Source organism: Canis lupus, chromosome 7 (assembly GCF_003254725.2).
Source record: "Canis lupus dingo isolate Sandy chromosome 7, ASM325472v2, whole genome shotgun sequence".
In the NCBI taxonomy this organism is placed as follows: Eukaryota; Metazoa; Chordata; class Mammalia; order Carnivora; family Canidae; genus Canis; species Canis lupus.
The window spans coordinates 45,653,002-45,674,250 of NC_064249.1; the positions used below are offsets into that span (position 1 = coordinate 45,653,002).

The 21,249-nt window shown below is 40.5% G+C and overlaps 1 long non-coding RNA gene across 1 annotated transcript; it reads left to right on the top strand.

Annotated features, from left to right (window-relative positions):
• Nucleotides 1–1,732: 1,732 nt before the first annotated feature.
• Nucleotides 1,733–18,525, top strand: LOC112647805 (uncharacterized). The gene is made up of 3 exons (XR_004817687.2): nt 1,733–5,525; nt 9,155–9,258; nt 17,072–18,525. It is a non-coding gene; the product is annotated as an uncharacterized LOC112647805 (long non-coding RNA).
• Nucleotides 18,526–21,249: the final 2,724 nt, after the last annotated feature.

A 21,249-nucleotide genomic window follows, 5' to 3' on the forward strand; every position in this document is an offset into this window, starting at 1 on the left:
GCAGCTTGATAAGCAGCAATGAACTTCCAAGTTACCTCCCTGTGAATAATGTCCTATTGCCTATCTGCATTGTTGTTGCATGTCACAGAGGAACTCCATAAAGCTAACATATGACCCAGGTGTCAAAATATCATTTCAAGAAATAACTTGGAAATGAATTTTGATCACCAGGACACAGTCTATCCACTTAGCCCAGGGAGACTTAGTGCTTCCTGTGGCTCACTTGGATCTGAAAATAGCATCCTAAAGCAAATGTGGAGGAAGTAATTAATTGTGTAAAATAACACAGAGATTTTACCCTGAATTGCAGAATTGCCTATATCCCAACCCTGTTGGGACTTTTATAAGAGCGATCTTTTCCCGTGGTGAGGAAATCTAAGCCAGCCATGAAAATGACCACTGGCCAAACTGTCCCTGGCCTAAGGAAATGGAGGAGGCAAGTCCTAATGAGACATTAAACATAGTCTTTCTTCTTTTCTTCCCCCATGAGCTTTTAAGTCTAAGGAACTGTCTCCTTCTCTTCCTCTGTCTTGGCCTCTTTCTTTCCTTTTCATTTTTTTTCTTCTCTAGGTTTAGGATCCTTATTCTACAACTTTTACCGTGAAGTTTTATTGACTTAGATCAGATCATCCCTAAGAGCAGGTTTGAATGGGGGAGACCTGGAAGAGTGTAGGAAGACGTTAGTTTTGCTTCAGTGAATGCCCTAGAGAAAACAGAATGGAAGAAGCATATAAAATAGTAACTATGATAATGAAGTTAATAGGTAATTTGATATTATATTTGGTGAGAACTAGGTCCTTCTGACACCAAGACTCTAGGAGTCTATAAAGACCACTACTACTCAGGTCACTACTACTGCTACTGCCAATACAAATGTTATTATTACTACTAACCATAATAATGAAAATCCATCTAAATTACTCCATTATTTTGTCAAAGTGCTTTTCTATTTTTAATTTTATTTGACCCTTACAAGTATATAAGGCAGGTAGGTAAACTATGGTATTATTATCCTTCACTTTGTTGACACTGGAAGCAGCTGGCACTCAAAGAAGCCAGTGATGCCACTCAAATGCACAGTCCTGAGAATACTCAGGACTGAACCAAGCCTCTTGATTCACTGTTTGGGCTCATTGCATTATACATTACTGTAAGGCTTCATTCATAATAGGATCTTTTGGGGAAACAAATTTTGAGGACCAATGGTTAAAGAGGTAGAGGAGGGAAAAGGCATACAAGGGTGAATACAATTACAGAATTGGAAAGGGGTTGAGCTTTCCCCACCAGAGGCTGTTTCTCCTGGGAGATACTTGGGGGCAAGAGAGGATGGGTAGCTGTTGGGAAGACCACAGGCCAAACTTTGCAACTATTTCTCCTGGCTCAGCATTCCTTCTGTGTGCTGTCAGCAAAAAAGGAACAGACAGAGGTGATGTTTTCATTGAAAATCAATTCGCCCAATGTGCACAAGATCACCACAACAAGGCCCCCAAATGGGCCAATTCCCTGCGATTTTCCGCAGAATTACCCTCCATTGGTCTTCACGGTCAACTAAGCTTATCTCTTGGAGAGAACAGAGTCCAGGGTGGCTGAGTTATACTCTGATGCCAACTGTAAAATTTCCTGTTGTCCTGACAGCTTGTGAGACATGCAGGGAAATGCGGCATGTGCTGGAGATGCTAACCAGAGTGTCTGACATCAAAGCATCTGAAGTCTGGTGCTAGGTAAAGAAAAGGATGAGTGTATCAAGCCTAGATCAGTTCAACTATCAGACTGCCAAGAGAAGGTTAAAGACTTTGGGGAGAAAAATAAAACAGACAAAAACCAACAAAAAATTCCGTTCTCCCTTAGAAAGAAATCACACAGTTTTAGGATGGTGTTGGCTGAAAACCTAGATGTCCTGCTGCCCAAACGAAACAAGTAAGGATGTCTGAATAGTCCTTTAAAGTCTACAAAGAACTTGTACCTGCAGGATCTTATTTGGGTTCTATAATATCCCTAGGAGTAAGTTATAAGACATTTTATCCCTGTCTTCCTTGTAAGTGAACTAAAACAGAGTCTAGAAGGTTTGTCCAAAGCCACAAATGAATTGGTTATGGAGTTAGGCCTTATACCAGGCCTCTTGACAGTTGTCTATTGGCTTTCACGCCCTCCCATGCCCTGGCTGTTTTGTGTCATGCAAACTAGTTCTTTCCTCCTAGTTCTGTAATATATGTAGTTAGTGACTTCTCATAGGGCACTGGATGAGGCATTGGCAGGAAGTCACAGTTCTTGATTTTCAGACATTGACTGCCAGACTGCAGTGCAGGGAACGTGTCACTGTTTTAAGAATGCATTCTGATGGAAGTAGGGCCAGGAGCCATGAAGCATAAATCCTAACTATCCAAAGGCAACTCACTCTTTTATGTGTATTGGGACCACGTCTACTAGCCCCAGGCCTCTTCTCAGGACTGCAGGTCCTCCTATTTTTTAGACATGGGCACACTCCGGAATTCCTGAATCATGAACTTATGCCCTTTGCAGCACTGCATTCTCTCCTCTCAATCTAGAACCTTATATACAGTTTGATTTTTCCAGTCTCCCTGTCACTACATTAAATAATTTATTGTTATTTCTCTGACTTTTGATTGATTGACTCTGTCCAAGTACCTTCCTTGGACCAATATTTTTGGCTCTACCTTAGACCTACCACACAGCTTCTCTACTCCTTTTTTCTCTGGTTCTTAGTAAATGCTTGACTTTTAACTGGCTAGGCCCAAGAACTCTAATTTGTTCAACAAATCCTTGTGGGACACCTACCAGACATAAGCCTGTGCTGTCTCAGCAATGTTTGGAGAGACTAGTGCCTTTATTCTTGGTCTTGCGAAGAGAGAAGACACTAAGGCATTTTATCTTAACATCTTGTCCTATTTCAGCAGTTCCAAAGCAGAATAAATGGAGCTGGATAGCATTCCCTACTTGGAAGGATGTTGGTATGACTGCTTAATAGAGTTGGAAGGAGGGCTCTGTTGCAATTCTTCATTTCCTTTGTCTATTATTGCAGGTTTTCATTAACCTTTGAGGTTTCTTCATTTTGTGGTTTGCATTTTAAGCATTTTCTGGTTTTGCAACTGCCTAGCAAATAATTCCTTTTGATCCAACTGTTTCCCTCAATTACTATTATATTTAACTCTTCTGTGAAATAGCAAACTCCACACCCCCTGGATATCTCAAACCATGGTTCCACCCATCTGTAGCCCTTATGGTTCAGGGTTTCATTTAGGAACTGAGCTCCATGTATTTGAGGAAATGGTCCAAGAATGCTCGATTCTGCTTCTCTCCCCAGCTGGACAAGTTCTCTTCCTTCTTCTAATCCTGACTGAAATGAAGAAGAAAGAAGGACAAAAGGGGAAGGAAGGAAGGAACATATATCTCATAGTATATATCATCCCCTCCACAAATCCTGCCTCACATGTGGATTTCTGCATTGTCCAATTTAGGATGATCTTTGACTCCCCTAGTCATTCAAATACTAGCACTTTGGGGCACCTGGGTGGCTTAGTTAGTGTCTGCCTTCAGCTCAGATCATGATCCTGGGGTCCTGGGATTGAGCCCCACATTGGGCTCCCTGCTCAGTGGAGAATCTCCTTCTCCCTCTCCTACTGCTGTTCCCCCTACTTCTGCTCTCTTTTTCTTGGTCAAATATATAAGTAAGATCTTTAAAAAACAAACACAAATATTAGCACTTTGTAAATTTTAGTCAAAGACAACCCTGGACAAAAATGTAAATTAGGCAATTTTAATTTTGGATTATAGTATTGATAAAATAGCTAATACTTATGGAATACTAATTATGTCTTAGCAATTATTTAAAAATCATTCATTATCTCATTTAATTTTTACTGCAAAAGTTTGAATTAAGGGTATTATGTTCGTCTTACAGAAGAGGAAGCTGTGGTTTGAAAGATAATGTAAGTTGCCTTCTCAAGGTGTCACTGTTAGGAAATGGCAGAATGAGACTGAATCCAAGTCTTTCTTATTCTGAGGTCTTGGATTTCTCAGTATATTAATGCAAATAGATAGAGGGTGCCATTGCCAATTCCTGTGAGCCACCTCCTTACCTTGTAAATAGCTCAGGAGCCCTCAGTAACCCATGGCACTCAGACAAAAGGCCTGGATAAGGACCCTCTGTTGATCTATATGTTGCTTCTATCTAAAAATTATTTTCTCCTACTTTTTAGAGAAATATATCCATGGAAGTTAGAGTATTTTCTTCCCAGAGTCCTGGGGCATGTGTACCCCCCTTTAAAGACCATGGTCTCAGCCACAGGGAACCACTGAAGGTTATTCAGTGAGTGGCAGGCTGTGGAGAAGGACACTATCATGAAGGTTTCAAGAATGGGAGGGGTATGAGGTTTAATGGGGAGGGCAGAAGGCTGTTGGAGCTGTTTAGGCAAGATGTGGAGAGGCAGAGGTGATCTGGAGAGAGAAGGAGATAGCCAGGTGAGATTTTTGGAGGGTGAAATTTAGGAACTGCTGGCTGCTTGAATGCAGGCGGTACAGTGTATTCCTGTCAAGAATATTTGCATTTTAAGAGAGGCTGCCTGGGGGAATTGCAGGCTACCTCCAGGGCAAGAGGAGATGTATTTTAGGTAAGGGTTACATCATCCTGTTTGCTGTCACCTTTGCCTGAGTGCACCCTTGCCTGAGTGTACCCTTGCTGCTCACCTTGCAGAAGCTTCTGAGGGGTTTGGGGGGCTTGTAAGTCCAGCTCCTTGGAGAGCCAATCCCTGAGACCCACTGGGAAAGCACAGACCATTCTCATCCTGAGAGCCACTCAGTTAGGGAAAAGGATTAGCAAAGAATTAGAGGCTGCTTCCATGACCCTTTCTCTACTGCCAGGGAATTCTCTGTAAGGCTGAAGGGAGAGTCTACATACAGGGCAAATCCAGGTTGATTGTCCCCTGTCTCTCCTGTTAATCGCATACTTGTGAAATCATAGTACTCTGGAAGCCTCAGAATGATAGAAGTGATAAGAAATGACAGCCATGAAGTAGCATCCAACCAACCTCTACCCATTGCTCTAATCTAATCTAATCTAATCTAATCTAATCTAATTTGTTATCTAAGAGAGCAAGAGGTGGTCCTGTTCACTGTGCTGCTTGTAGCACCTAAAGTAGTGCCTGCCCTTCAGTGGGCTATCCACAGAGATTACTGCATAAGTAAATTAATGGACCAATGACAAAGTCTTTCTGTAGAGATGCTCGCTTCTTCCCACCTCAACATTTCCAAAGGCAATGTGTCCACTGTGTCCCAAGATGGTATTTTGCATTGTTCAATGATTATATTAAGAGCAAATTTTTCTTGTCCTTTAATAAAATATTTCTCCTTGTAATTCTCTGTGGTCTTGGGTTTGCACTGGAGGGACTCAGAACAAAGCTACTTCCTTTTCCACGTGGCACAGCTTCAAATCCTTGAAGACAGCTATTTTCCCACTGAGATTCCTCCTTGGGCCAACTCCAGCTGGTTTATTCAACCATACCTCTCAGGTATGATGTGGTTTCCAGATTCTTCACCCTCCTCATCCAGTCCTTCGATGAAAATCACTGGTGTATTAACAGGACAAGTCATCATAGTAGTAGCAAGTTTACCAGTAGCAACTTACATAATATTGCCAGGCATACTAATAATGTTTTCCACTTGTGTTGTGGTTAATAAAGGACTTTCACAGCTATTGTCTTATTTTACTCTCATGGTAACACTGGGAGGTCAATACTACAGTCTCTCACTTTACAGAAGAGGGAACTGAATATATCACTTGCCCAAGTTCTCATATCCAGCACTCTGCCTTCAAGCCAGTGTGCAATACTCTTTCTGCTACAACATGTCTTTTTTAATGTGTTGCCAAAGACTAAATACTCCAGATGTGGCCAGGAACACCACAAATCTTCATGGGAAAAGAAGAGAAGGCAGAAGCAAGAGCAAAGAGCTGCCTGGCATGGGAGGCAGGTGGTGTGTGAAGGGCTGCTGGGCAAGGCTGGTGCTGATGGCTGGTGGTGCCTGTGCATGCATGCTAGAACCCCAGGGAGTTTTCACTTCTCTCCTCCTTTCTCCCTCCTTCCATCTCCAGGCTAGGCACCAGACGTTCTTCCCCTCTGCAGCTAGGGGGGAGCCCCCAAAGCAGGGCAGCTGAGGAGGTGCTCACCTGGGGCCTGCCGCAGATTCCTAGGCCCTCTCTGGGCACTGGGTCTTTCCCACTTCCCCTCTTGAGTCACCATTCTGTGTTAGCCCCTGGAGAACACTTTTCTGGATTTCCTCCCAGAAAATTTAATTTAACAAATTCATAATCCCTCTTTCAGTTCTCAAAACATACCACCGAACAGTGTTGGGCAACTGAATTTTCCTGCAAATTTCCAGCAGGTCAAAGCTTACGAAGCATAAAGCATATCTAACTGAACTGGACAGCCCAGCCTACCTGCGCCGGGAGAGATCAGCCCACTGTGGGCTGGATGTGCAGAAACACAATGTTCCCATTCAATGGGGGTTTCAAAGTGTTTGTTTCCTGGAATGGGGGCCAGCAGCCCAAGTGCTGTGGCTGGAAAAGGCCTTCAGGATTTATGAGCCTGCAGAAACTCTGTGTGCTGCTCATGTAATAAGAGGGAGACAGAACGTTCTGTCACCACGTCAGGTTCTCATGCACCAGGCCTTCTGGGAATGTTTCCCCAGTCTGAGAATTGAAGGCAGATGGAGGCAAGTTCTTTGGTTCACTTGCACCATCTTCTCTCCTTCTCAGATGCTCCTCAAATCCAGTGAACCAGGAGGTACTCGAAGAAGAAAGAGCACAAAGCAAACAAACACTGCCCAAGGCACAGCCTTCACACAAAGGCTATTCTGATGCTGGTTACCCCAGGCTGACACCTCAATGGCTCAACCGCTTAATGGGTCAATCAACAAAGACACAGTGATCATCCAAAGGGGCTGGGACTGGCATTGGAGAGGATGGATAGAACAAAACCCTTAACAGAGGCTGTGCTTCTATGTATGTGCTTACCTTGGGCATGAGTAGACACCCGCAAGAGTGGAAACAGTAAGAGACAGTTAATTATTAATCAGGACTAGATCCCCTGGCGTTAGTGCCTACCTGCTCCAGGTGGGCAGAGGAGCAACTGCTTTCATCTGGTAGAACAAAGGATGGGATTCCAGAGGCCAGGGGGCTTTACCTGGACTGGAAAACTAGACAGAATGGAAACATCCAGGGGCCAGGAAGAACAGTCCAAAGACAGTTGTCCCCTGCTTTTCAAAAGTTTGTGTTATATCACTTGGCTTCTATGAAAGCCCTATGTTAGCACCTGTTTTTGCTAGCCGAAAGAAATCCAAAGAGGATTTTCGCTTTTGTGAAAAGAGAAGTGAAATGCAAAACTAATATTCATTGTTTTACAGCCATCGGTTATGGTTGCAGAGGCAGCACACACCCCGAGGCGTGCAGGCGGCCCCAGCAAGCACACTCAGCAATCTTGGCATCAACTGCCAAGGCTTTAAACTGTGTCCGGATGCTTTGTCTTGATTGATTTCTGTGCAGCCATTAACAAGATGTGTCCTAAGTTATCAGAAAAGTCTCAGAGAGGTTATTTTGGGGGTCTGGGAACACTCAAACATTTCTCCGTATAAATTAATGGTTAACAGCTTCTTCACTTTCAGCTGTTTCAACTTACGAACAATTTCACAGGAACACCTTGCTTTTAGATAGTGGGAAACCTGTAAATACAGCCTAATCAAGGAGCTAGAAGCCCCAATGACTGAGGGCCCCTGAAGCATGGCATGAATGTGAATAGGGTAGGAAGTTATAAAAATGAGATGGGGATTATTGTTCCCTCTCAGGAGCTGAGTAAAATGCTACCAGGCAACTTTCCTAATGAGCTGAATCATGTGTACACAATCTGTGTTTTAACTTCCTGGTGACCAACAATTAAGTTAGTCTCTGCCAGGGGCCAGCACACTCTTTCTTTGAGGGTCAGGCAATAACCATTGCAGGCTTTGCGGGCTGTATGTTCTCTGTTGTAAGTACTCAACTCTGTGGCAGTGGGAATGCAGCCACAGACAATATGTTAATGAATGAGAGGGGCTGGGTTTAAATAAAACTTTATAGATGGATACTAAAATTTGAATTTCATGTAATTTTCATGGGACATGGAATATCATTCTTCTTTTGATTTTTTTTTCCAACCCATTTGAAAATATAAAAGCCACTCTTCGCTTGTAGGCCACACAAAATAGGCAGTAGACTGGATTTGGCCCACCGCCATGGTTGCCAACTCCTGGTCTAGGGAGAAAGAGTATCGCGCTAGTGGCAAAAAAAAAAAAAAAAGGAAGGAAGGAGAGGAAGATGGAGAAAAATGGTATTTATTAAGTACTGACATTTACCTCTCTGTGAGTTTAGAGTCATTTGCTCTTTGCTTGCTTCACATAGGTAAGTGGTTCTTAAAAAGAACATCACTTAAAAATATTAAAAAGGAATGTATTTTTTTAATTAAGCCCTGCTGATGGTAATTCATAGCTACACTGGTTTGTGAATGTTTTATCTCAATTACGTTAGCCATCATTGGCTACACTTTCCCTGAGGGCCAGCACCTGTGCTATGGCCACTGTATTTATATTGGCTCCCACAGACTTTTTTATGGAGTGGGCCTATGGTAATTTATTATTGTGTTGAATCAGCAAATTTGAGAGTATTCTATGGGCACAGTACTAAGTATTAAAGGGAACACATAATGAAAATATAAGACTTGGACCATAAACCATAAACCAATCTCTCTGGAATTTTGAGTCCTGGTTTATTGTTTTTAAAATGTATCATAAATGCTCAGCAATTTCAGCCCCAATTTTCTTTCTTTTTAACATAATGATGCTTTCCTATTTATTCACTTCTATTCCCCACTGATCCTTTCTTCCTCTTTGGTGACACCTTCCCACACCAGCCAGTTTGATCTCTCTGTTCCATGATCATAGCACATGCATAACTTACAGCATGTTTGCTTGTATTTTCTTCCCCCTATTTATGACACACACCAGAGGTTGCCTCTTCTTTGCCCTTTCCAGCAGTCTACATCCACACTCTAAGGTCAGGCTTGGGACCTATTTTCACTTAGATACATTCTTTTTCTCCTTTTAACTCTTCCAGTACTGGAGTCCTGGCCTGGTCATTTTCTTTCATTTTGCATGTCAGATCCACAGATGAAGGTGGAGACAACCTTAACTTGTGAGCAGAGATGACTTCTCGGCCCGGTAAGTTCTAGCCAGTAGTTAGCACGTGGTCACTGAGACTATACTTGAGAATATAATCATGCCAAACCCTTGTATCATTAAAATGACAATTAGAGGGGCACCTGGCTGGCTCAGTCAGTGGAGCATGCAACTGTTGATCTTGGGGTTGTAAGCTCAAGCCCCACATTAGGTGTAGATATTACTTAAAAATGTTTTTTCATCTTTAAAAAACTAAAACAGTAAAAATTAAAAATAAAATGACTAGTACTAGAGAGAATAGGGATAATAGGATGGAGAGAGAAGATTCAAAGAGTGGGTAAGGGAAATGGGCAGGAAATCTTAGAACACATACTAACATGTTTATTTATTTATTTATTTTTTAAAAAGATTTTATTTATGTATTCATGAGAGACACAGAGAGAGAGAGAGAGAGAGAGAGAGAGAGAGAGAGAGAGAGGCAGAGACACAGGCAGAGGGAGAAGCAGGCTCCATGCAAGGAGCCCTACATGGGACTCAATCCCAGGTCTCCAGGATCACACCCTGGGCTGTAGGCAGCACTAAACCACTGCACCACCAGGGCTGCCCACTAACATGTTTAATACAACAACAAAACACAAGATGGAGTGATGTGGAATTAGAAAATCTGTCCTCACCCTCATGTCTTTCTAGAAGTTCAGGGAAACTAATTTCAAATAAAAATTAGAAACGTATCAACTTTTAAATCTTTTAAAATCTGTTACAGTAAAAAAGAGAATTAAGAGATAAGAATGAAAATATGCCAGTAAAACATGCCCACAAAACAAAACTCCAGGCTGCTGTTTCAAAATGAGCTAAAAGAGAGGAAGAAAACATTACAAGATACAAAAAAAGAATAGCATGAATTAGAAACCCTGAGAAATGAAGAGACAGGACTCAGGGACAGATTTGAAATCAATAAAAACATGTCACAAATGAAAATGAAAGCAGAAGGAATACCAGTGCGAATGAACACAAACAAAAATACCTGAAGAGAAATCGAAGGTTAAGTGGAGAAAAACATTTAAAAGAAAAAAGCAGTAAAGCAAAGAGAGAAAAAAGGATGTGTGATAGCGTGACTAAAATTGGAGCTACACAAAAGAAGATCCTGGAAGGTAACAGGAGTCATCGAAGAAGAAAACCAAAGCCAAGAAGCAGAGTAAAGAATCCTAAAAGATAGGGTTCAGAAAAGCTTTCCTTAAAAAAAACATTTTAAGTCACATATTTAAGAGAATAGTGACCAACACCTAAACATATTCTAGTAAAATGATTGGATGTAAAGAAAAAGCAAAAGCAAGGGACTTACAAGGAAAGAACATTAGATCATAATTTTCAAAAGTAGCATTTCATGTCCGAGGAGACAGAAGAGCGTCTTTGAAAGACTCAGGGAAAGAAGGTGCGAGACATGAATTTTATACACAACAAATAGACTTTCAAGTGTAAAGGGCACCACCAACCCATTGACCTGCAAGGACTCAGGAAATTATACTCCCAAGAATCTTTTCTTAGGAATTTGCTTGATTTTGAGCTTCAGACACCAAAACTGACTGAATTCCAGTGATGAAGTATTAGATAGCTACTTTTAGAACTAAGATTAAGTGTGTGTCAAAAGAGAACAAGTATATGTGTTATGTTCTGAAACTGTGGACAGAGAAGAGCAATAAAGATGGGAAGAAGAGAAAAGCTCAGTCCATTTTTTCCCACTTTTTAGAAAATCGTATTGATGATGGCATTACGTTGTTCTACTGAGACTGTGGTATACATGATGTCGAGTAGAAAAAGATGAATAATTATGGTTCATAGATTTTGTTTGCCTTTACATCCTTAAGATTCTTTTTTTAAAAAAGATTTTATTTATTTATTCATGAGAAACACAGAGAGAGGCAGAGGCATAGGCAGAGGGAGAAGCAGACTCCATGCAGGAAGTCTGATGTGGGACTCAATCCCAGGACCCTGGGATCAGGGCCTGGGCCAAAGGCAGGTGCTCAACCGCTGAGCCACCCAGGCATTCCTGTCCTTAAGATTCTTGATATGAAAGAAGAACGTAGATGTAAGTTTTAGTAAAAACTCTTCTGATTCAGATTCAGGAATTTGATTTAGAAGTATCAGCATGAACACACACACACACACACACACACACACACCCCAAGTTCATACTGATATTTTCACTTCAAATCTATTTTAGATTATTTATCTATCTATCCCTAGTGCTTAGAATTTGGCCTTGAAATACCATTTCTCACTTAAAAATGAAGCAATGCAAAACAAGAGCTCTTAGAGAAATGGCTTAAGGTCTGGACAGAAAAAATCACAAGATGAGCTTAGAACATCTCATCACATCAGAATGCCAAGAAGCTATCAAAGCCTACTAGGTTATATGAAACTGCTGGGGTTAGACAAAAAGGATTTAGGAGCCAACTTGAAGAGACTCCAACTGGCCACAGATGGGCCAATTTGAGCTTTAATAATGAAAATCATTGCAATGGAGTGAAACCCTTCAAATATGTTTAAATCCTGAGTTCAAAATAATATTTAACAAGACCAGTTGGTCACTTTTGGAGGATGATAGGAAGGAAGCTATTATCCAGAAAATAAAAGGAAGAATTAAATACTTCTTTTACTTTTCTTATATAAACTGTACCACCAGGTGACTAAAGAGGAGACAAGGGAAAGCACCTCTTTATAAAACCATGCCAACTCATCAGTGGAAAGTAATGATGTTATTAAAATGTCACCACTTTTCAAATCCTAATAAATTAATAGCTCTAGGCATTGAGCATCAATAGCTGTTAACATTGCAGAGAGACAAACAGACATTGTGTGCCTCTTGAATGGATACAATTCCACCTACAATCTTTTCTAAGGGATTAGACCTGAGTCCAGCTATTTCTGGATATAGCTCTGGATCTATTGCCAATTTTCAGGGAATTATGAGGACAGAGGAACATGTTGAACTATACCAGGAGTATGCAGCATCCATATTGTGACATCTCTGCAGGTCAGTAGCCAAGGTTCTTCAACAGGACCGTGGAAAGAAGAGTATGGATGAATGGGAAAAATGTAGATTCAAAGAGATCTAAACGACGTAGTGAGTTGAAAAATTGGGGAAGACTAGCTCTTCATGTCTAGGAAGGTACACTTGGCTGATGAAACCATAAAGAAGTGCATTGAAGTGATTTCTATAAAAGTCAGGAGACTTTTGGAGGAGGGATGGGCTGAGTTGGGATGTGGATCATGGAGCACTTCTAGGGTAGCTTAATAGTTTCTATTTTTTGACCTGGGTGGTGCTTATAGAGTGTTTACCTTACAATGATTCAAGAAACCATATTTGGTGTGGTTTCTGTATTAGTGTTTTATTTTACAATAAATAGTTTTAAAAAATAAAATGAAATGTCCCCAGAGACCTAAAGAGTTTAGAGAGCCTTTGGGAGCCTCATGGGTATTTCTGAACATGTACATTTCCTTGGTCACCATGAACACAACAGTGTATAACTGACATTCTCCTAAGCCAAAGGCTCTCACTTGGGCAGAAAAAGAAGCAGAGTCTCTTCCCCTAGCTGTGTGGGTCACCACCACTCCATGCCAGCCTCCATGAAGATGTTTGTGCCTGGATGGGTGTGATAGGGTAGAAGGTGGTGATGGAAAAAGCAACAGAAGGTGTGTACATATGTTGCTGTATCGAGGAAAATTCACTTACTTAAGAGCAATACATTTTAGTGTTTTGAGTCAAGATAACAGTAAACTATTAGGCACAAACAGCTTCTATTCAGATTGTCACATATATTGCAGGGAAATAAATATTGGTTTGGAGGTACAGTGATAATATTCACAGGCACCAGCAGCCCCCATTTATCCTCACCAGTGGCTCTCCATGTGCCCACTTCAACTGGCTTTGTCTGTGGCACTTTGTCACTCTCCCTCACCCCTTCCAGGTGAAGAGTTCCTTTCTGAGCTCTGAAGTCATTATTCTTCCCTCCCCATCAGCTCTAGGACATGGGCATGCTAACCATGGTGAGACTTGAGGAACACCAAGGGCGTGCATGGTAGGACCAGAAAAAGATCAGACTGGGACTCCAGGCTGGGTTCCATCATTAATTAGTAAACATGTGAATATGGCTGATTCATTTCAGCTCCCTGTGCTCTGTTTTACCATTTGTAAATGGGACTTGAGCTATAATCTTTCTAAGGTTTCTTCCAAAATAGCAGTCTATTATTAATTGAAACAGTCTTTGGCATCAAGAAAGAGAAACACATTACCAAGTGTGACATCACCAAGATTATGGTCCATTATAGAAAAGTACTTGGCTAAGAGCTAACATGTACAAGTTCTAATCCAAGCTATGCCTTTAATAACTGTGTATTTAAAAAACAAGTCCTTTATCTTGTTGAGCCTGTCTCCTCATGCTAAAATGTGAATAACACTCATGTTTTAAGACTTTAAATGTAAGTGAAAAGAAATTACAGCCTAGGAAAAAAAATATTTGCCAGTCACATACCCAATAAAGTCTTATGTTTAAGATATATAAAACATTCTCAAAATTCAGCATTAAAACAAATCTAATTAGAAAAGGGGCAAAATTCATGCATAGACATTTCACTGAAGAGGATATACAGATGGCAAACGCATGAAAAGATGTTCAGCATTATTAGCCAATATAGAAATGCAAATTTAAACCACAATGATTATCATTGTACCTATCAGAATGGCTAAAATGGAAGGTAGTCAGGGATCCCTGGGTAGCTCAGTGGTTTAGTGCCTGCCTTTGGACCAGGGCACGGTCCTGGGGTTCCGGGATCGAATCCCACATCGGGCTCCCTGCATGGAGCCTGCTTCTCCCTCTGCCTGCCTCTCTGCCTCTGTGTGTGTGCGTGTGTCTCTCATGAATAAATAAATAAAATCTTTAAAAAAAAATAAAATGGAACAAACAAACATCACATGTTAGCAAGGATGCAGAGAAACTGGATTATTCTTACATCGTTGGTGAGAATGTAAAATGATATATCCTCTCAAAAAATCATTTATCATTTCCATTCAAAACTAAAAATGGACTGACCATATATAGCCCATCAATCAGAGTTTGGGACAATTTTTCCAGATAAATTAAAATTTATTTTCACACAGTTACTTGTATATCCATGTTCATAGCAACTTTATTTGTAATAGCCCAATGTTCTTCATTAGAAATTACCCAAATGTCCTTCAATGGGTGCATAGTCAAAAAACCCCAGTATACCCATTCTGTAGACCACTACTTAGCAATGAGGTGAAACCCACTACTGAACACATGCAACTTAGATAAATCTCAAAAAAAATTATGCTAAGTGGAAACAAAATGCCAATTCGATAGCACAGGTGTAAGTCAACTACTCTGATACTGTGGTATACTGGAATTAAACAATTGAGAAATGAATGGCAGATGATGAGAACCAGGTTTTTCTCTGTTGGAGTGGGAGGGTACAGATAAGCAAGAGAAGAAGGCTAGAATGATCATGTGATAATTTATTACAGTTAGAGATACAGTTTAGACTCATGTTTAGCTTAATAGAGATACAGATGGTGGCATATAAAAATATTTATATATAGTGTACATACACAGGTTAGTATATACATATATATTTCCTTGCTTTGCCAGCTGAGAGGGCCAAGTAGTAATGGCACACCAATAGCGATATGAAAACCTAGTGCCCATATCTTGGCTTCTAATACCATTCTTGAATAAAAGAAACTTAAATTCTTAGAGAAACGATTAATTCTAGGACTGGCACAGGAAATATACGAGATGAGCCTGGAACATCTTATGCCATCTTATAAGTGAAAAAGTGCCACCAACTCCCACCTTCCCCCAACAAAAAAGTTATGCACACACAATGATGAGGATATGTCAAAGTAATATAGGAGCCAATTAAAAGAACTCCCAATGGTGATAATTCTAATAATTTAAGCAACAAAATAAACCAGTTGGTATTAGAATATAACACAGAATATAAAATCAATATCCATGAGTCCATATTAATATAAATCAATCATTGAATAAATGGGTATAAAAGACAAATTCTATATAATTTCACTTACAGGAGATATCTAGAGTAGTCAAACTCAGAGAAACAGAAAGTAGAATGCCAGGAACTGTGGAGAGGGGGCCATGGGGACCTGCTGTGAATGCATAACAGCGTTTCCATTTTGCAAGATGAAAAAAGTTTTGGGGATGAGTTGCACAACAATGTGAATATACTTAACACTACTGAAGTGTGTGCACTTGAAACTGGTCAAGATGCTAAATTTTATGTCATGCATTTTACCACAATTAAACTTTTTACAAAGATTTTTTTAAAAAGACATTTTTGGAAAAACTGGTGGAAGCTGAAGCCTGTATTTCAGCTAATAACATTGTTCCAAGGTTAATTTCTTAATTTTGGTAATTGTACAATGGCTATGTAAGAAGTTAACATGAAGGGAAAGCTGGGTGGAGGCATTAAATAGAACCCTGTACTGTTTTAGCAACTTTTCTGTAAGCCTAAAATTATTTCAAAATCAAAAGTATAAAAAAACCACTCTGTGCATAAGAATTTCAAGTAATTTATGTAGATACACAGCCCCAAAGGAGAGAAGGATAACTTCATTTCTTAAGTGTGGGTTCCATGTAGTAAGTTCCTTCCAAGGAACAAATTATGAAAAAGGATGAGGGGTGGAAGCAACTTGCCAGCCAGGTGGTCAAGGTTAAAATCAGCAGTGATGTCTTGACAGTATGTATACTTTACCTCCGTGGTCATCCTCTCAAAAACATATGACCCCAATCTAATGAGAAAAACACCAGATAAACCCAACTTAAGGACACACGTAGCCAATACTCCTCAAAATGGTCAAGGTTATTAAAAAGTAAGGACAGTCTGAGAACCTGTCACAGCTAAGAGGAGCCTAAGGAGACATGACTAAATGTAATGTGGTCTCCTGGAGAGGATTCTAGAACGTAAAAATGGGCATTAGCTAAAAACTAAAGACACTTGAATAATGTATAGTTAATAATAATGTAATAATTTGTTTTATTAATTGTGACAGATGCCACACTATAAGTAATAATGTTACTAATAAGGGAAACTGGCCTTATTACAGGGTTTGCGGGAACTCTCTGTACTATCTTGGCAATTTTTTGTAAATCTACAACTGTTCTAAAAATAGACCCTATTTTAAAAAGGCTACATATTGTACAATTCCATTTATGTAATATTCTTGAAATGAGAAAATCGTTGAGCTGAAGTACACATTAGCGGTTGCCAGGGATTAGGATGGTGAGGGAGGGAGTGGTCAGCAGAGGGAAATCTCTGTGGTGATGGTTTACTGATTGTGGGGGTGATTACACAGGGCTATCCATGTGACAAAACTGCACAGATCTGTACGTGTGCGCACACACACACAAGTGAGTTCATATATAACCGGTAAAACCTGAATAAGCTCAGTGAACTGTGCCAACATCAATTTCTTGGTTTTGTTATCATACTGTGATTGTAGGGGATGTCGACATGGGGTTGGGGGAGGCAGTTGGGAGAAGGTTGTTCTGGACTTCCGTGTACATACCTGAGCATCCTCCTGTGAATCCATAATTATTTCAAAATGAAAGTTCCCAAGGAGACCTTCTGAGGCATCAGATGTCTACCTGCTTAGCAAGTGATATTCACAGGGATGTGAATCTGAAACTACTTGATGTTTGCACAGGCTGGTGTCTGGTTGTATTAGGATTGTCCAGAGGAGGAATGGAATCAATAGATTATATTTATATACAAACAGAGAGGAAGATAGAAAGATAGATTGATTTTTTTATAGGAATTGGCTCACATGGTAATGGAGGCTGAGAGGTCCCACAGTCTGTCATCATCTGTAAGCTGGAGACCCAGGAAAGCCAGTGGTGTCCTTCGGTCCTCACTCGAAGGCCTGAGAACCAGGGGAGCCAATGGCATGAATCCCAGTCGGAGGGCAGAGGATGAAATGTTCCATCTCATCAGTAAGGCAGAAAAGGAGGTGAATTCCACCTTCCTCCTCTTGTTCTATTCAGGCCCTGGTGGCACTGGATGAGGCCCACCCACAGCCGGGAGGGCAACCCACTTAACTCCGTCTACTGATTCAAACACTAATCTCACCTAGAAACACCCTCACAGACACACTCGAAAGAAGTGTTTCACCTGGGCATCCTGTGGTCCCTCAGGCTGACACATAAAATTAACCATCACAACTGCTTTCATTGGTTTCTTACAACTGTCTAGTTTGGGGATGGATTTAGGGTCTTCTGGAGTAGTATTAATGAATGCAGTGAGGGAAAACTTGGGAGACAGGTCTTGGGGGTTTCAGGGGCAAGGGCAGCATGGATGGTCTGAGAAGTAGCAACAGAGATCATCTCTACGTTCCAGAGATACACAGATCTCATTTTTTTTTCTAAGCTTTTGTTCTTACAAAAATGATTTTGCGAGAATGAGAAAAGGATGTCTATCTGGTACAGATGCCAGAGCAAGGGCACAGAGCTTGACAAGCAGTGTGCAGGCTGGATTTCAGCTCCAACTTACTTTCTCAGCCAGGTCTGCTTGTGCAGAACACAACCTCTACAACCAGACATGGTAGCTCTGGCTAAGGATTATACTGTGTCATAGGTGGTATTATTAAGAAAAGTAACCAAAAGGATGGTTTGAGAATTTGTAGGTTGTAGTCATGAAACTTCCCAGAGGAGGTGGGGTTTGAACTTTAAAAGATGAGAAGTTGGGCAGATAGAGAATGGGAGCAGGGGGTTCATGATCTAGATTTGCTTGCATAAAATTGAGTGGTACTTTGTCTTCCTTACTCATCCTTGTATCTTGGAGGACTTGGCAGGGTGCAGATAGTGAAAGAAAGATGGAAAAAAAGGAAGGGAAAACTTGATTATAGGTCCTCATGATTCTTTTTTCTTACCACTGATTTCTTCTATACCCTCACATCCTTTGATCAGATCAGGATAGGATAGACTATGTTGAGGTGACGACCCCAACATGTCATTGGTTGTACACAATGATGGGGGTTCAATGGAAACTCAAGGTGGGACCTGTTTGGAAGGCACCAAAGTGACAGCATTGGATACTCTAGACTGCAGATACCCTTGAAAATTTAACCTCCCATTCGAGAGTAAGCAAGCGAAACTCCAGTAAGTTTTGCATGTGGGCATAGAACTCTTCAGTGACCGGGCAGAAATACATCCCAGGTCTCTTGATTCTTGTTTTATTGCTCTATCCACTAAAAACAGGAGAACGAGTTTAATATTAAATATCAAGCTTAGTAGTGACAGAAGATGTGTGGCTTCTGACTCTTTGGAGATTTTACTATTTCTAATTTGTTACTCTCCAATTTAGCATAGATGAATGTCAATAACACTTGGAACCTGTTTTTCCTTTAATTAATTCTGCAAATAAAAGCCCCCATGACACACTTAAGCCGAGTACGGCCACACTGTATAGCAATTAGAACCCTGGATGTGGGCATTTCCCATAAAAGTGAAGGTGTTACTAGCAACAGTGGGATGCATACCACTGTTTGCCCCCTTCTTGACCCCTTTCGCACTGGGTCATTATCTCATCTAACCTATGAAGAGCCTTCTGTGACCTTGGGCAAATCCTTTAGCTATTCGTATCCCATTGTCCTCACTCTCTATCACATGTGTGACAGGTTAAAAATTTTGAAGTCATAACTAATTTCCAATATGCCCACTCTGCTACTGGTGTCCTTCCCCAGTACAGGCAGTGTGGCTGGTTTGGGCTCAGCCCCTCAGAGCATATATTCAACAGCAGAAAGCAGAAGGGGAAAAAAATGAAAAAGACTTTTTCCCCCTGGCTTTTCAGTTTCAAATGCCTAAAAACTAGGGATGTAGAAAGGACTCGGGCACAGAGAAACAATTTGGATGGAAGGCGGAGCAAGGTTTTCCAAGTGACCCTTCCTTCCTCCCCCTCTAGATTAGAAAGTGGAACCTTTAGGCCTGGAACTACGATTCTGCTCTGCTGGTGCAACAGGGGCTTAAAAATTAATAACGTTGGGTTGCAGAAAAATTTAACGATATCTATTCCTTCCACTCATCTGTTTGTAGACTGAGATTCATACCAGCCCCATGTGTGAACCCATCTGACTTTCCTGAGAATCTTTGTCAGCACATTGCCAATCTGTGGCCTGATTAAAAACCTCCAAAAGATGGGCCAATCCATTCCAAGGCAACAGCTTTGTCCCTGCTGGTGGGAAGAGATTAGGGGTACTCTGGGAAGTCATTGCTGATTTCAGAAATACCACTGGTCTAATGAACCCGAGTTAGAAAGAGAACTCTATAAGGCTTTAAATTTTCCTGGTTCAGTGCAAGATAGTTGGCAGAGAGGGAAAAGAGGGCAAATTCTACTTTGTTAGGAGTTGCTGACTAAATTCTCTGAGTCTCGGGAGGCTACCTATAGCGCTAGTGCTCTGACCATCCTGAGGCTGCCCTGATAATCTCTCCTGACGACTTCCATTCATTCCACCAGACTTCTGTTATTCCACTGTGAGTGCTACAAATACTGAATGTTTCAATAAATGTCACAGCAGGTCCGATTGATAGTTAGGGATCAGAGCTGCTCCTGGTATTTCCTATGTGCCTTGTTGGCTTTTGGAGGTGGAACATCCGATTAGACAAAAAGAATGAAAAATAAATAACTATATATATGTTTAACATACTCTCCAAGTGGAATGTGTAAATTATACTTTAAAAGGGCCTTAAGAAACAACTTGACTCTAAACACAAAATTGGAACAGAGTGGGAAGAGAAGAAAGTGCCAGCCTGGGGGCTCCCTGCTTCTTCTGAGACCCCATCACTCTTACCAGTTGCCACATTTCACTTAGAACTGCTAGTTCGCATTTCACACAGGCCTGTAAGTTCCTTCAGAACAAGGCCTTCTTGCTTCTGGCCCTTGCCCTCGGGGTCTTGTTCAGACTGGTAGACTTTGGCTAGGTGATCCATAACTGTCTGTGGTTGATTAAATAGCCTTCCCTATCACTGCAAACTTTAAATCCAGCCAGGGATCTATCCTTCAGATACCTGACATCTTGGGATATTTAGTAAGAAAGCATAATCCCCATCCATAATGTTCTAAAAATTTAGGACAGGATGGGTCTCCAACATTATACAACAAACTTTGATTGCTTTCAGCAGAGGTCTGACTGGTTCTTTGAATCAGCCGTTGGCTTTATGTCCAGGTGTAATATATTCCGAACAGTAACCCAGTAAATCAGACTCAAAATCTTGCACCAAATGTACTTCCCAGATTCATGCAAAAGGCAGAGGTTTGGTTAGAATTTTCTCAATGATTCTATATCCAGTTTGTGTGAGCAAAGACCCCCCAAATACTATTAAACTCCTTAGTGATGTGAACCAGATGGAAAATAAAACAAAAGAATTCACAACTCATGTTAGACTGAATTGAATGTCTTTAATTTCACACAATGAATAACATATGAATAGGATTAACTTTTTTTTTTTAATAGTTAAGTGCTCTATACTGTGCTAACCTGATCTGGTAGCGAAAAAGACTGAGCTTTCTTTTAGAAAAAATGTTTAAAACCCAACATCTAAGACCATGGAGGAGCATGACAGTAAAGCATGCCAGATGTATCTACGCCTCAAATAACAGCAAGTCCGTGTTCATTTTAAATGTACAAAAATGCTTTATGAATAAAAACTGTTACAAAAAGAACATTTCAAACAATGTACAATTTTCTTGCCTCTATATTCAATAAAATACAAATACATTTTTTGTTCTAAAATATGTTTACATACAATCAAAGTAGAACATGCAAATTACACTTTAAAAAAGGCTTTTAAAAACCACTTATGAATACAAACTAAAAATTAGCCAGCACGACTTGTAAGACAATCTTGTGCCCCATTTTTTTCTTTTGAAATATATATATACATATTTAACACATCATGTGCATTTATTATTATTTAAGAAATAGATTTTTTTAAAAAA